Here is a 17,371-nt window from a genome sequence, read left to right on the forward strand (position 1 = left end):
TCCACTAAATGAGGGAATAATATGTGTGAGGTTACCCCAGGAGAGTTCCAAATATGTGTGGGTAGAATATATATCCCACGGGGGTAAAATTGAAAAAAGTTAAAAACATTTTTTTTTTGTACTTAGTCATTTTTCCGGCGTTTATCAGACTTTCAGATAGGGGAAATGTCAGTGAGTGTTCCGATTTCAGTTCCAGAGCGATTCGCCCAATGAGTCCTTGATATTTAGTCGTTTTCAGCCAATTTTCTGGATTTTGGAAAATTTCACGTTTTTGTGAAAATATCCACTAAATGAGGGAATAATATGTGTGAGGTTACCCCAGGAGAGTTCCAAATGTGTGTGGGTAGAATATATATCCCACGGGGGTAAAATTGAAAAAAGTTAAAAACATTTTTTTTTTGTACTTAGTCATTTTTCCGGCGTTTATCAGACTTTCAGATAGGGGAAATGTCAGTGAGTGTTCCGATTTCAGTTCCAGAGCGATTCGCCCAATGAGTCCTTGATATTTAGTCGTTTTCAGCCAATATTTTGAATTTGTGAAAATTTCACTTTTTTGTGAAAATATCCACTAAATGAGGGAATAATATGTGTGAGGATACCCCAGGAGAGTTCCAAATGAGTGTGGGTAGAATATATATCCCACGGGGGTAAAATTGAAAAAAGTTGAAAACATTTTTTTTTGTACTTAGTCATTTTTCCAGCGTTTATCAGACTTTCAGATAGGGGAAATGTCAGTGCGTGTTCCGATTTCAGTTCCAGAGCGATTCGCCGGATGAGTCCTTGATATTTAGTAGTTTTCAGCCAATTTTCTGGATTTTTGAAAATTTCACTTTTTTGTGAAAATATCCACTAAATGAGGTAATAATATGTGTGAGGGTACCCCAGGAGAGTTCCAAATGTGTGTGGGTAGAATATATATCCCACGGGGGTAAAATTGAAAAAAGTTGAAAGCAATTTTTTTTTGGACTTAGTTATTTTTCCGGCGTTTATCAGACTTTCAGATAGGGGAAATGTCAGTGAGCGATCCGATTTCAGTTCAAGAGCGATTCTCCCAATGAGTCCTTGATAGTTAGTCGTTTTCAGCCAATATTTTGGATTTTTGAAAATTTCACTTTTTTGTGAAAATATCCACTAAATGAGGGAATAATATGTGTGAGGATACCCCAGGAGAGTTCCAAATGTGTGTGGGTAGAATATATATCCCACGGGAGTAAAATTGAAAAAAGTTGAAAAATTTTTTTTTGGGGACTTAGTCATTTTTCCGGCGTTTATCAGACTTTCAGATAGGGGAAATGTCAGTGAGCGTTCCGATTTCAGTTCCAGAGCGATTCGCCCAATGAGTCCTTGATATTTAGTCGTTTTCAGCCAATTTTCTGGATTTTTGAAAATTTCACTTTTTTGTGAAAATATCCACTAAATGAGGGAATAATATGTGTGAGGTTACCCCAGGAGAGTTCCAAATGTGTGTGGGTAGAATATATATCCCACGGGGGTAAAATTGAAAAAAGTTAAAAACATTTTTTTTTTGTACTTAGTCATTTTGCCGGCGTTTATCAGACTTTCAGATAGGGGAAATGTCAGTGAGTGTTCCGATTTCAGTTCCAGAGCGATTCGCCTAATGAGTCCTTGATATTTAGTCGTTTTCAGCCAATATTTTGGATTTTTGAAAATTTCACTTTTTTGTGAAAATATCCACTAAATGAGGGAATAATATGTGTGAGGATACCCCAGGAGAGTTCCAAATGTGTGTGGGTAGAATATATATCCCACGGGAGTAAAATTGAAAAAAGTTGGAAATTTTTTTTTTTTGTACTTAGTCATTTTTCCGGCGTTTATCAGACTTTCAGATAGGGGAAATGTCAGTGAGTGTTCCGATTTCAGTTCCAGAGCGATTCGCCCAATGAGTCCTTGATATTTAGTCGTTTTCAGTCAATATTTTGGATTTTTGAAAATTTCACTTTTTTGTGAAAATATCCACTAAATGAGGGAATAATATGTGTGAGGTTACCCCAGGAGAGTTCCAAATGTGTGTGGGTAGAATATATATCCCACGGGGGTAAAATTGAAAAAAGTTAAAAACATTTTTTTTTTGTACTTAGTCATTTTTCCGGCGTTTATCAGACTTTCAGATAAGGGAAATGTCAGTGAGTGTTCCGATTTCAGTTCCAGAGCGATTCGCCCAATGAGTCCTTGATATTTAGTGGTTTTCAGCCAATATTTTGGATTTTTGAAAATTTCACTTTTTTGTGAAAATATCCACTAAATGAGGGAATAATATGTGTGAGGATACCCCAGGAGAGTTCCAAATGAGTGTGGGTAGAATATATATCCCACGGGGGTAAAATTGAAAAAAGTTGAAAACATTTTTTTTTTGTACTTAGTCATTTTTCCGGCGTTTATCAGACTTTCAGATAGGGGAAATGTCAGTGAGTGTTCCGATTTCAGTTCCAGAGCGCTTCGCCCAATGAGTCCTTGATATTTAGTCGTTTTCAGCCAATATTTTGGATTTTTGAAAATTTCACTTTTTTGTGAAAATATCCACTAAATGAGGGAATAATATGTGTGAGATTACCCCAGGAGAGTTCCAAATGTGTGTGGGTAGAATATATATCCCACGGGGGTAAAATTGAAAAAAGTTAAAAACATTTTTTTTTTGTACTTAGTCATTTTTCCGGCGTTTATCAGACTTTCAGATAGGGGAAATGTCAGTGAGTGTTCCGATTTCAGTTCCAGAACGCTTCGCCCAATGAGTCCTTGATATTTAGTCGTTTTCAGCCAATATTTTGGATTTTTGAAAATTTCACTTTTTTGTGAAAATATCCACTAAATGAGGGAATAATATGTGTGAGATTACCCCAGGAGAGTTCCAAATGTGTGTGGGTAGAATATATATCCCACGGGGGTAAAATTGAAAAAAGTTAAAAACATTTTTTTTTTGTACTTAGTCATTTTTCCGGCGTTTATCAGACTTTCAGATAGGGGAAATGTCAGTGAGTGTTCCGATTTCAGGTCCAGAGCGATTCGCCCAATGAGTCCTTGATATTTAGTCGTTTTCAGCCAATTTTCTGGATTTTGGAAAATTTCACGTTTTTGTGAAAATATCCACTAAATGAGGGAATAATATGTGTGAGGTTACCCCAGGAGAGTTCCAAATGTGTGTGGGTAGAATATATATCCCACGGGGGTAAAATTGAAAAAAGTTAAAAACATTTTTTTTTTGTACTTAGTCATTTTTCCGGCGTTTATCAGACTTTCAGATAGGGGAAATGTCAGTGAGTGTTCCGATTTCAGTTCCAGGGCGATTCGCCCAATGAGTCCTTGATATTTAGTCGTTTTCAGCCAATATTTTGAATTTGTGAAAATTTCACTTTTTTGTGAAAATATCCACTAAATGAGGGAATAATATGTGTGAGGATACCCCAGGAGAGTTCCAAATGAGTGTGGGTAGAATATATATCCCACGGGGGTAAAATTGAAAAAAGTTGAAAACATTTTTTTTTGTACTTAGTCATTTTTCCGGCGTTTATCAGACTTTCAGATAGGGGAAATGTCAGTGCGTGTTCCGATTTCAGTTCCAGAGCGATTCGCCGGATGAGTCCTTGATATTTAGTAGTTTTCAGCCAATTTTCTGGATTTTTGAAAATTTCACTTTTTTGTGAAAATATCCACTAAATGAGGTAATAATATGTGTGAGGGTACCCCAGGAGAGTTCCAAATGTGTGTGGGTAGAATATATATCCCACGGGGGTAAAATTGAAAAAAGTTGAAAGCAATTTTTTTTTGGACTTAGTTATTTTTCCGGCGTTTATCAGACTTTCAGATAGGGGAAATGTCAGTGAGCGATCCGATTTCAGTTCAAGAGCGATTCTCCCAATGAGTCCTTGATAGTTAGTCGTTTTCAGCCAATATTTTGGATTTTTGAAAATTTCACTTTTTTGTGAAAATATCCACTAAATGAGGGAATAATATGTGTGAGGATACCCCAGGAGAGTTCCAAATGTGTGTGGGTAGAATATATATCCCACGGGAGTAAAATTGAAAAAAGTTGAAAAATTTTTTTTTGGGTACTTAGTCATTTTTCCGGCGTTTATCAGACTTTCAGATAGGGGAAATGTCAGTGAGCGTTCCGATTTCAGCTCCAGAGCGATTCGCCCAATGAGTCCTTGATATTTAGTCGTTTTCAGCCAATATTTTGAATTTGTGAAAATTTCACTTTTTTGTGAAAATATCCACTAAATGAGGGAATAATATGTGTGAGGATACCCCAGGAGAGTTCCAAATGAGTGTGGGTAGAATATATATCCCACGGGGGTAAAATTGAAAAAAGTTGAAAACATTTTTTTTTGTACTTAGTCATTTTTCCGGCGTTTATCAGACTTTCAGATAGGGGAAATGTCAGTGCGTGTTCCGATTTCAGTTCCAGAGCGATTCGCCGGATGAGTCCTTGATATTTAGTAGTTTTCAGCCAATTTTCTGGATTTTTGAAAATTTAACTTTTTTGTGAAAATATCCACTAAATGAGGTAATAATATGTGTGAGGGTACCCCAGGAGAGTTCCAAATGTGTGTGGGTAGAATATATATCCCACGGGGGTAAAATTGAAAAAAGTTGAAAGCAATTTTTTTTTGGACTTAGTTATTTTTCCGGCGTTTATCAGACTTTCAGATAGGGGAAATGTCAGTGAGCGATCCGATTTCAGTTCAAGAGCGATTCTCCCAATGAGTCCTTGATAGTTAGTCGTTTTCAGCCAATATTTTGGATTTTTGAAAATTTCACTTTTTTGTGAAAATATCCACTAAATGAGGGAATAATATGTGTGAGGATACCCCAGGAGAGTTCCAAATGTGTGTGGGTAGAATATATATCCCACGGGAGTAAAATTGAAAAAAGTTGAAAAATTTTTTTTTGGGTACTTAGTCATTTTTCCGGCGTTTATCAGACTTTCAGATAGGGGAAATGTCAGTGAGCGTTCCGATTTCAGCTCCAGAGCGATTCGCCCAATGAGTCCTTGATATTTAGTCGTTTTCAGCCAATTTTCTGGATTTTTGAAAATTTCACATTTTTGTGAAAATATCCACTAAATGAGGGAATAATATGTGTGAGGGTACCCCAGGAGAGTTCCAAATGTGTGTGGGTAGAATATATATCCCACGGGGGTAAAATTGAAAAAAGTTAAAAAAAATTTTTTTTTGCACTTAGTCATTTTTCCGCCGTTTATCAGACTTTCAGATAGGGGAACTGTGAGTGAGTGTTCCGATTTCAGTTCCAGAGCGATTCGCCCAATGAGTCCTTGATATTTAGTCGTTTTCAGCCAATATTTTGGATTTTTGAAAATTTCACTTTTTTGTGAAAATATCCACTAAATGAGGAAATAATATGTGTGAGGATACCCCAGGAGAGTTCCAAATGTGTGTGGGTAGAATATATATCCCACGGGAGTAAAATTGAAAAAAGTTGGAAATTTTTTTTTTTTGTACTTAGTCATTTTTCCGGCGTTTATCAGACTTTCAGATAGGGGAAATGTCAGTGAGTGTTCCGATATCAGTTCCAGAGCGATTCGCCCAATGAGTCCTTGATATTTAGTCGTTTTCAGTCAATATTTTGGATTTTTGAAAATTTCACTTTTTTGTGAAAATATCCACTAAATGAGGGAATAATATGTGTGAGGTTACCCCAGGAGAGTTCCAAATGTGTGTGGGTAGAATATATATCCCACGGGGGTAAAATTGAAAAAAGTTAAAAACATTTTTTTTTTGTACTTAGTCATTTTTCCGGCGTTTATCAGACTTTCAGATAAGGGAAATGTCAGTGAGTGTTCCGATTTCAGTTCCAGAGCGATTCGCCCAATGAGTCCTTGATATTAATGGTTTTCAGCCAATATTTTGGATTTTTGAAAATTTCACTTTTTTGTGAAAATATCCACTAAATGAGGTAATAATATGTGTGAGGGTACCCCAGGAGAGTTCCAAATGTGTGTGGGTAGAATATATATCCCACGGGGGTAAAATTGAAAAAAGTTGAAAGCAATTTTTTTTTGGACTTAGTTATTTTTCCGGCGTTTATCAGACTTTCAGATAGGGGAAATGTCAGTGAGCGATCCGATTTCAGTTCAAGAGCGATTCTCCCAATGAGTCCTTGATAGTTAGTCGTTTTCAGCCAATATTTTGGATTTTTGAAAATTTCATTTTTTTGTGAAAATATCCACTAAATGAGGGAATAATATGTGTGAGGTTACCCCTGAGAGTTCCAAATGTGTGTGGGTAGAATATATATCCCACGGGGGTAAAATTGAAAAAAGTTAAAAACATTTTTTTTTTGTACTTAGTCATTTTTCCGGCGTTTATCAGACTTTCAGATAGGGGAAATGTCAGTGAGTGTTCCGATTTCAGTTCCAGAGCGATTCGCCTAATGAGTCCTTGATATTTAGTCGTTTTCAGCCAATTTTCTGGATTTTTGAAAATTTCACATTTTTGTGAAAATATCCACTAAATGAGGGAATAATATGTGTGAGGGTACCCCAGGAGAGTTCCAAATGTGTGTGGGTAGAATATATATCCCACGGGGGTAAAATTGAAAAAAGTTAAAAAAAATTTTTTTTTGCACTTAGTCATTTTTCCGCCGTTTATCAGACTTTCAGATAGGGGAACTGTGAGTGAGTGTTCCGATTTCAGTTCCAGAGCGATTCGCCCAATGAGTCCTTGATATTTAGTCGTTTTCAGCCAATATTTTGGATTTTTGAAAATTTCACTTTTTTGTGAAAATATCCACTAAATGAGGGAATAATATGTGTGAGGATACCCCAGGAGAGTTCCAAATGAGTGTGGGTAGATTATATATCCCACGGGGGTAAAACTGAAAAAAGTTGAAAACATTTTTTTTTGTACTTAGTCATTTTTCCGGCGTTTATCAGACTTTCAGATAGGGGAAATGTCAGTGCGTGTTCCGATTTCAGTTCCAGAGCGATTCGCCGGATGAGTCCTTGATATTTAGTAGTTTTCAGCCAATTTTCTGGATTTTTGAAAATTTCACTTTTTTGTGAAAATATCCACTAAATGAGGTAATAATATGTGTGAGGGTACCCCAGGAGAGTTCCAAATGTGTGTGGGTAGAATATATATCCCACGGGGGTAAAATTGAAAAAAGTTGAAAGCAATTTTTTTTTGGACTTAGTTATTTTTCCGGCGTTTATCAGACTTTCAGATAGGGGAAATGTCAGTGAGCGATCCGATTTCAGTTCAAGAGCGATTCTCCCAATGAGTCCTTGATAGTTAGTCGTTTTCAGCCAATATTTTGGATTTTTGAAAATTTCACTTTTTTGTGAAAATATCCACTAAATGAGGGAATAATATGTGTGAGCATACCCCAGGAGAGTTCCAAATGTGTGTGGGTAGAATATATATCCCACGGGGGTAAAATTGAAAAAAGTTAAAAACATTTTTTTTTTTGTACTTAGTCATTTTTCCGGCGTTTATCAGACTTTCAGATAGGGGAAATGTCAGTGAGTGTTCCGATTTCAGTTCCAGAGCGATTCGCCTAATGAGTCCTTGATATTTAGTCGTTTTCAGCCAATTTTCTGGATTTTTGAAAATTTCACGTTTTTGTGAAAATATCCACTAAATGAGGGAATAATATGTGTGAGGGTACCCCAGGAGAGTTCCAAATGTGTGTGGGTAGAATATATATCCCACGGGGGTAAAATTGAAAAAAGTTGAAAAAATTTTTTGGGGGGACTTAGTCATTTTTCCGGCATTTATCAGGCTTTCAGATAGGGGAAATGTCAGTGAGCGTTCCGATTTCAGTTCCAGAGCGATTCGCCCAATGATTCCTTGATATTTAGTCGTTTTCAGCCAATATTTTGGATTTTTGAAAATTTCACTTTTTTGTGAAAATATCCACTAAATGAGGGAATAATATGTGTGAGGTTACCCCAGGAGAGTTCCAAATGTGTGTGGGTAGAATATATATCCCACGGGGGTAAAATTGAAAAAAGTTAAAAACATTTTTTTTTTGTACTTAGTCATTTTTCCGGCGTTTATCAGACTTTCAGATAGGGGAACTGTGAGTGAGTGTTCCGATTTCAGTTCCAGAGCGATTCGCCCAATGAGTCCTTGATATTTAGTCGTTTTCAGCCAATATTTTGGATTTTTGAAAATTTCACTTTTTTGTGAAAATATCCACTAAATGAGGGAATAATATGTGTGAGGATACCCCAGGAGAGTTCCAAATGTGTGTGGGTAGAATATATATCCCACGGGAGTAAAATTGAAAAAAGTTGGAAATTTTTTTTTTTTGTACTTAGTCATTTTTCCGGCGTTTATCAGACTTTCAGATAGGGGAAATGTCAGTGAGTGTTCCGATATCAGTTCCAGAGCGATTCGCCCAATGAGTCCTTGATATTTAGTCGTTTTCAGTCAATATTTTGGATTTTTGAAAATTTCACTTTTTTGTGAAAATATCCACTAAATGAGGGAATAATATGTGTGAGGTTACCCCAGGAGAGTTCCAAATGTGTGTGGGTAGAATATATATCCCACGGGGGTAAAATTGAAAAAAGTTAAAAACATTTTTTTTTTGTACTTAGTCATTTTTCCGGCGTTTATCAGACTTTCAGATAAGGGAAATGTCAGTGAGTGTTCCGATTTCAGTTCCAGAGCGATTCGCCCAATGAGTCCTTGATATTAATGGTTTTCAGCCAATATTTTGGATTTTTGAAAATTTCACTTTTTTGTGAAAATATCCACTAAATGAGGGAATAATATGTGTGAGGATACCCCAGGAGAGTTCCAAATGTGTATGGGTAGAATATATATCCCACGGGGGTAAAATTGAAAAAAGTTGAAAAAATTTTTTTGGGGGACTTAGTCATTTTTCCGGCGTTTATCAGGCTTTCAGATAGGGGAAGTGTCAGTGAGCGTTCCGATTTCAGTTCCAGAGCGATTCGCCCAATGATTCCTTGATATTTAGTCGTTTTCAGCCAATATTTTGAATTTTTGAAAATTTCACTTTTTTGTGAAAATATCCACTAAATGAGGGAATAATATGTGTGAGGTTACCCCAGGAGAGTTCCAAATGTGTGTGGGTAGAATATATATCCCACGGGGGTAAAATTGAAAAAAGTTAAAAACATTTTTTTTTTGTACTTAGTCATTTTTCCGGCGTTTATCAGACTTTCAGATAGGGGAAATGTCAGTGAGTGTTCCGATTTCAGTTCCAGAGCGATTCGCCTAATGAGTCCTTGATATTTAGTCGTTTTCAGCCAATTTTCTGGATTTTTGAAAATTTCACGTTTTTGTGAAAATATCCACTAAATGAGGGAATAATATGTGTGAGGGTACCCCAGGAGAGTTCCAAATGTGTGTGGGTAGAATATATATCCCAAGGGGGTAAAATTGAAAAAAGTTGAAAAAATTTTTTGGGGGGACTTAGTCATTTTTCCGGCATTTATCAGGCTTTCAGATAGGGGAAATGTCAGTGAGCGTTCCGATTTCAGTTCCAGAGCGATTCGCCCAATGATTCCTTGATATTTAGTCGTTTTCAGCCAATATTTTGGATTTTTGAAAATTTCACTTTTTTGTGAAAATATCCACTAAATGAGGGAATAATATGTGTGAGGTTACCCCAGGAGAGTTCCAAATGTGTGTGGGTAGAATATATATCCCACGGGGGTAAAATTGAAAAAAGTTAAAAACATTTTTTTTTTGTACTTAGTCATTTTTCCGGCGTTTATCAGACTTTCAGATAGGGGAACTGTGAGTGAGTGTTCCGATTTCAGTTCCAGAGCGATTCGCCCAATGAGTCCTTGATATTTAGTCATTTTCAGCCAATATTTTGGATTTTTGAAAATTTCACTTTTTTGTGAAAATATCCACTAAATGAGGGAATAATATGTGTGAGGATACCCCAGGAGAGTTCCAAATGTGTGTGGGTAGAATATATATCCCACGGGAGTAAAATTGAAAAAAGTTGGAAATTTTTTTTTTTTGTACTTAGTCATTTTTCCGGCGTTTATCAGACTTTCAGATAGGGGAAATGTCAGTGAGTGTTCCGATATCAGTTCCAGAGCGATTCGCCCAATGAGTCCTTGATATTTAGTCGTTTTCAGTCAATATTTTGGATTTTTGAAAATTTCACTTTTTTGTGAAAATATCCACTAAATGAGGGAATAATATGTGTGAGGTTACCCCAGGAGAGTTCCAAATGTGTGTGGGTAGAATATATATCCCACGGGGGTAAAATTGAAAAAAGTTAAAAACATTTTTTTTTTGTACTTAGTCATTTTTCCGGCGTTTATCAGACTTTCAGATAAGGGAAATGTCAGTGAGTGTTCCGATTTCAGTTCCAGAGCGATTCGCCCAATGAGTCCTTGATATTAATGGTTTTCAGCCAATATTTTGGATTTTTGAAAATTTCACTTTTTTGTGAAAATATCCACTAAATGAGGGAATAATATGTGTGAGGATATCCCAGGAGAGTTCCAAATGTGTATGGGTAGAATATATATCCCACGGGGGTAAAATTGAAAAAAGTTGAAAAAATTTTTTTGGGGGACTTAGTCATTTTTCCGGCGTTTATCAGGCTTTCAGATAGGGGAAGTGTCAGTGAGCGTTCCGATTTCAGTTCCAGAGCGATTCGCCCAATGATTCCTTGATATTTAGTCGTTTTCAGCCAATATTTTGGATTTTTGAAAATTTCACTTTTTTGTGAAAATATCCACTAAATGAGGGAATAATATGTGTGAGGTTACCCCAGGAGAGTTCCAAATGTGTGTGGGTAGAATATATATCCCACGGGGGTAAAATTGAAAAAAGTTAAAAACATTTTTTTTTTGTACTTAGTCATTTTTCCGGCGTTTATCAGACTTTCAGATAGGGGAAATGTCAGTGAGTGTTCCGATTTCAGTTCCAGAGCGATTCGCCCAATGAGTCCTTGATATTTAGTCGTTTTCAGCCAATTTTCTGGATTTTGGAAAATTTCACGTTTTTGTGAAAATATCCACTAAATGAGGGAATAATATGTGTGAGGTTACCCCAGGAGAGTTCCAAATGTGTGTGGGTAGAATACATATCCCACGGGGGTAAAATTGAAAAAAGTTAAAAACATTTTTTTTTTGTACTTAGTCATTTTTCCGGCGTTTATCAGACTTTCAGATAGGGGAAATGTCAGTGAGTATTCCGATTTCAGTTCCAGAGCGATTCGCCCAATGAGTCCTTGATATTTAGTCGTTTTCAGCCAATATTTTGAATTTGTGAAAATTTCACTTTTTTGTGAAAATATCCACTAAATGAGGGAATAATATGTGTGAGGATACCCCAGGAGAGTTCCAAATGAGTGTGGGTAGAATATATATCCCACGGGGGTAAAATTGAAAAAAGTTGAAAACATTTTTTTTTGTACTTAGTCATTTTTCCGGCGTTTATCAGACTTTCAGATAGGGGAAATGTCAGTGCGTGTTCCGATTTCAGTTCCAGAGCGATTCGCCGGATGAGTCCTTGATATTTAGTAGTTTTCAGCCAATTTTCTGGATTTTTGAAAATTTCACTTTTTTGTGAAAATATCCACTAAATGAGGTAATAATATGTGTGAGGGTACCCCAGGAGAGTTCCAAATGTGTGTGGGTAGAATATATATCCCACGGGGGTAAAATTGAAAAAAGTTGAAAGCAATTTTTTTTTGGACTTAGTTATTTTTCCGCCGTTTATCAGACTTTCAGATAGGGGAAATGTCAGTGAGCGATCCGATTTCAGTTCAAGAGCGATTCTCCCAATGAGTCCTTGATAGTTAGTCGTTTTCAGCCAATATTTTGGATTTTTGAAAATTTCACTTTTTTGTGAAAATATCCACTAAATGAGGGAATAATATGTGTGAGGATACCCCAGGAGAGTTCCAAATGTGTGTGGGTAGAATATATATCCCACGGGGGTAAAATTGAAAAAAGTTAAAAACATTTTTTTTTTGTACTTAGTCATTTTTCCGGCGTTTATCAGACTTTCAGATAGGGGAAATGTCAGTGAGTGTTCCGATTTCAGTTCCAGAGCGATTCGCCTAATGAGTCCTTGATATTTAGTCGTTTTCAGCCAATTTTCTGGATTTTTGAAAATTTCACGTTTTTGTGAAAATATCCACTAAATGAGGGAATAATATGTGTGAGGGTACCCCAGGAGAGTTCCAAATGTGTGTGGGTAGAATATATATCCCACGGGGGTAAAATTGAAAAAAGTTGAAAGCAATTTTTTTTTGGACTTAGTTATTTTTCCGGCGTTTATCAGACTTTCAGATAGGGGAAATGTCAGTGAGTGTTCCGATTTCAGTTCCAGAGCGATTCGCCTAATGAGTCCTTGATATTTAGTCGTTTTCAGCCAATTTTCTGGATTTTTGAAAATTTCACGTTTTTGTGAAAATATCCACTAAATGAGGGAATAATATGTGTGAGGGTACCCCAGGAGAGTTCCAAATGTGTGTGGGTAGAATATATATCCCACGGGGGTAAAATTGAAAAAAGTTGAAAAAATTTTTTTGGGGGACTTAGTCATTTTTCCGGCATTTATCAGGCTTTCAGATAGGGGAAATGTCAGTGAGCGTTCCGATTTCAGTTCCAGAGCGATTCGCCCAATGATTCCTTGATATTTAGTCGTTTTCAGCCAACATTTTGGATTTTTGAAAATTTCACTTTTTTGTGAAAATATCCACTAAATGAGGGAATAATATGTGTGAGGTTACCCCAGGAGAGTTCCAAATGTGTGTGGGTAGAATATATATCCCACGGGGGTAAAATTGAAAAAAGTTAAAAACATTTTTTTTTTGTACTTAGTCATTTTTCCGGCGTTTATCAGACTTTCAGATAGGGGAAATGTCAGTGAGTGTTCCGATTTCAGTTCCAGAGCGATTCGCCTAAGGAGTCCTTGATATTTAGTCGTTTTCAGCCAATTTTCTGGATTTTTGAAAATTTCACATTTTTGTGAAAATATCCACTAAATGAGGGAATAATATGTGTGAGGGTACCCCAGGAGAGTTCCAAATGTGTGTGGGTAGAATATATATCCCACGGGGGTAAAATTGAAAAAAGTTAAAAAAAATTTTTTTTTGCACTTAGTCATTTTTCCGCCGTTTATCAGACTTTCAGATAGGGGAACTGTGAGTGAGTGTTCCGATTTCAGTTCCAGAGCGATTCGCCCAATGAGTCCTTGATATTTAGTCGTTTTCAGCCAATATTTTGGATTTTTGAAAATTTCACTTTTTTGTGAAAATATCCACTAAATGAGGGAATAATATGTGTGAGGATACCCCAGGAGAGTTCCAAATGAGTGTGGGTAGATTATATATCCCACGGGGGTAAAATTGAAAAAAGTTGAAAACATTTTTTTTTGTACTTAGTCATTTTTCCGGCGTTTATCAGACTTTCAGATAGGGGAAATGTCAGTGCGTGTTCTGATTTCAGTTCCAGAGCGATTCGCCGGATGAGTCCTTGATATTTAGTAGTTTTCAGCCAATTTTCTGGATTTTTGAAAATTTCACTTTTTTGTGAAAATATCCACTAAATGAGGTAATAATGTGTGTGAGGGTACCCCAGGAGAGTTCCAAATGTGTGTGGGTAGAATATATATCCCACGGGGGTAAAATTGAAAAAAGTTGAAAGCAATTTTTTTTTGGACTTAGTTATTTTTCCGGCGTTTATCAGACTTTCAGATAGGGGAAATGTCAGTGAGCGATCCGATTTCAGTTCAAGAGCGATTCTCCCAATGAGTCCTTGATAGTTAGTCGTTTTCAGCCAATATTTTGGATTTTTGAAAATTTCACTTTTTTGTGAAAATATCCACTAAATGAGGGAATAATATGTGTGAGCATACCCCAGGAGAGTTCCAAATGTGTGTGGGTAGAATATATATCCCACGGGGGTAAAATTGAAAAAAGTTAAAAACATTTTTTTTTTTGTACTTAGTCATTTTTCCGGCGTTTATCAGACTTTCAGATAGGGGAAATGTCAGTGAGTGTTCCGATTTCAGTTCCAGAGCGATTCGCCTAATGAGTCCTTGATATTTAGTCGTTTTCAGCCAATTTTCTGGATTTTTGAAAATTTCACGTTTTTGTGAAAATATCCACTAAATGAGGGAATAATATGTGTGAGGGTACCCCAGGAGAGTTCCAAATGTGTGTGGGTAGAATATATATCCCACGGGGGTAAAATTGAAAAAAGTTGAAAAAATTTTTTGGGGGGACTTAGTCATTTTTCCGGCGTTTATCAGACTTTCAGATAGGGGAAATGTCAGTGCGTGTTCCGATTTCAGTTCCAGAGCGATTCGCCGGATGAGTCCTTGATATTTAGTAGTTTTCAGCCAATTTTCTGGATTTTTGAAAATTTCACTTTTTTGTGAAAATATCCACTAAATGAGGTAATAATATGTGTGAGGGTACCCCAGGAGAGTTCCAAATGTGTGTGGGTAGAATATATATCCCACGGGGGTAAAATTGAAAAAAGTTGAAAGCAATTTTTTTTTGGACTTAGTTATTTTTCCGCCGTTTATCAGACTTTCAGATAGGGGAAATGTCAGTGAGCGATCCGATTTCAGTTCAAGAGCGATTCTCCCAATGAGTCCTTGATAGTTAGTCGTTTTCAGCCAATATTTTGGATTTTTGAAAATTTCACTTTTTTGTGAAAATATCCACTAAATGAGGGAATAATATGTGTGAGGATACCCCAGGAGAGTTCCAAATGTGTGTGGGTAGAATATATATCCCACGGGAGTAAAATTGAAAAAAGTTGGAAATTTTTTTTTTTTGTACTTAGTCATTTTTCCGGAGTTTATCAGACTTTCAGATAGGGGAAATGTCAGTGAGTGTTCCGATATCAGTTCCAGAGCGATTCGCCCAATGAGTCCTTGATATTAATGGTTTTCAGCCAATATTTTGGATTTTTGAAAATTTCACTTTTTTGTGAAAATATCCACTAAATGAGGGAATAATATGTGTGAGGATACCCCAGGAGAGTTCCAAATGTGTATGGGTAGAATATATATCCCACGGGGGTAAAATTGAAAAAAGTTGAAAAAATTTTTTTGGGGGACTTAGTCATTTTTCCGGCGTTTATCAGGCTTTCAGATAGGGGAAATGTCAGTGAGTATTCCGATTTCAGTTCCAGAGCGATTCGCCCAATGAGTCCTTGATATTTAGTCGTTTTCAGCCAATATTTTGAATTTGTGAAAATTTCACTTTTTTGTGAAAATATCCACTAAATGAGGGAATAATATGTGTGAGGATACCCCAGGAGAGTTCCAAATGAGTGTGGGTAGAATATATATCCCACGGGGGTAAAATTGAAAAAAGTTGAAAACATTTTTTTTTGTACTTAGTCATTTTTCCGGCGTTTATCAGACTTTCAGATAGGGGAAATGTCAGTGCGTGTTCCGATTTCAGTTCCAGAGCGATTCGCCGGATGAGTCCTTGATATTTAGTAGTTTTCAGCCAATTTTCTGGATTTTTGAAAATTTCACTTTTTTGTGAAAATATCCACTAAATGAGGTAATAATATGTGTGAGGGTACCCCAGGAGAGTTCCAAATGTGTGTGGGTAGAATATATATCCCACGGGCGTAAAATTGAAAAAAGTTGAAAGCAATTTTTTTTTGGACTTAGTTATTTTTCCGCCGTTTATCAGACTTTCAGATAGGGGAAATGTCAGTGAGCGATCCGATTTCAGTTCAAGAGCGATTCTCCCAATGAGTCCTTGATAGTTAGTCGTTTTCAGCCAATATTTTGGATTTTTGAAAATTTCACTTTTTTGTGAAAATATCCACTAAATGAGGGAATAATATGTGTGAGGATACCCCAGGAGAGTTCCAAATGTGTGTGGGTAGAATATATATCCCACGGGGGTAAAATTGAAAAAAGTTAAAAACATTTTTTTTTTGTACTTAGTCATTTTTCCGGCGTTTATCAGACTTTCAGATAGGGGAAATGTCAGTGAGTGTTCCGATTTCAGTTCCAGAGCGATTCGCCTAATGAGTCCTTGATATTTAGTCGTTTTCAGCCAATTTTCTGGATTTTTGAAAATTTCACGTTTTTGTGAAAATATCCACTAAATGAGGGAATAGTATGTGTGAGGGTACCCCAGGAGAGTTCCAAATGTGTGTGGGTAGAATATATATCCCACGGGGTTAAAATTGAAAAAAGTTGAAAGCAATTTTTTTTTGGACTTAGTTATTTTTCCGGCGTTTATCAGACTTTCAGATAGGGGAAATGTCAGTGAGTGTTCCGATTTCAGTTCCAGAGCGATTCGCCTAATGAGTCCTTGATATTTAGTCGTTTTCAGCCAATTTTCTGGATTTTTGAAAATTTCACGTTTTTGTGAAAATATCCACTAAATGAGGGAATAATATGTGTGAGGGTACCCCAGGAGAGTTCCAAATGTGTGTGGGTAGAATATATATCCCACGGGGGTAAAATTGAAAAAAGTTGAAAAAATTTTTTTGGGGGACTTAGTCATTTTTCCGGCATTTATCAGGCTTTCAGATAGGGGAAATGTCAGTGAGCGTTCCGATTTCAGTTCCAGAGCGATTCGCCCAATGATTCCTTGATATTTAGTCGTTTTCAGCCAATATTTTGGATTTTTGAAAATTTCACTTTTTTGTGAAAATATCCACTAAATGAGGGAATAATATGTGTGAGGTTACCCCAGGAGAGTTCCAAATGTGTGTGGGTAGAATATATATCCCACGGGGGTAAAATTGAAAAAAGTTAAAAACATTTTTTTTTTGTACTTAGTCATTTTTCCGGCGTTTATCAGACTTTCAGATAGGGGAAATGTCAGTGAGTGTTCCGATTTCAGTTCCAGAGCGATTCGCCCAATGAGTCCTTGATATTTAGTCGTTTTCAGCCAATATTTTGAATTTGTGAAAATTTCACTTTTTTGTGAAAATATCCACTAAATGAGGGAATAATATGTGTGAGGATACCCCAGGAGAGTTCCAAATGAGTGTGGGTAGAATATATATCCCACGGGGGTAAAATTGAAAAAAGTTGAAAACATTTTTTTTTGTACTTAGTCATTTTTCCAGCGTTTATCAGACTTTCAGATAGGGGAAATGTCAGTGCGTGTTCCGATTTCAGTTCCAGAGCGATTCGCCGGATGAGTCCTTGATATTTAGTAGTTTTCAGCCAATTTTCTGGATTTTTGAAAATTTCACTTTTTTGTGAAAATATCCACTAAATGAGGTAATAATATGTGTGAGGGTACCCCAGGAGAGTTCCAAATGTGTGTGGGTAGAATATATATCCCACGGGGGTAAAATTGAAAAAAGTTGAAAGCAATTTTTTTTTGGACTTAGTTATTTTTCCGGCGTTTATCAGACTTTCAGATAGGGGAAATGTCAGTGAGCGTT

The sequence above is a fragment of the Phyllobates terribilis genome, unplaced genomic scaffold, assembly GCF_046119375.1.
Source record: "Phyllobates terribilis strain yellow unplaced genomic scaffold, ASM4611937v1 Scaffold_13__5_contigs__length_258822181, whole genome shotgun sequence".
NCBI classification, from domain to species: domain Eukaryota; kingdom Metazoa; phylum Chordata; class Amphibia; order Anura; family Dendrobatidae; genus Phyllobates; species Phyllobates terribilis.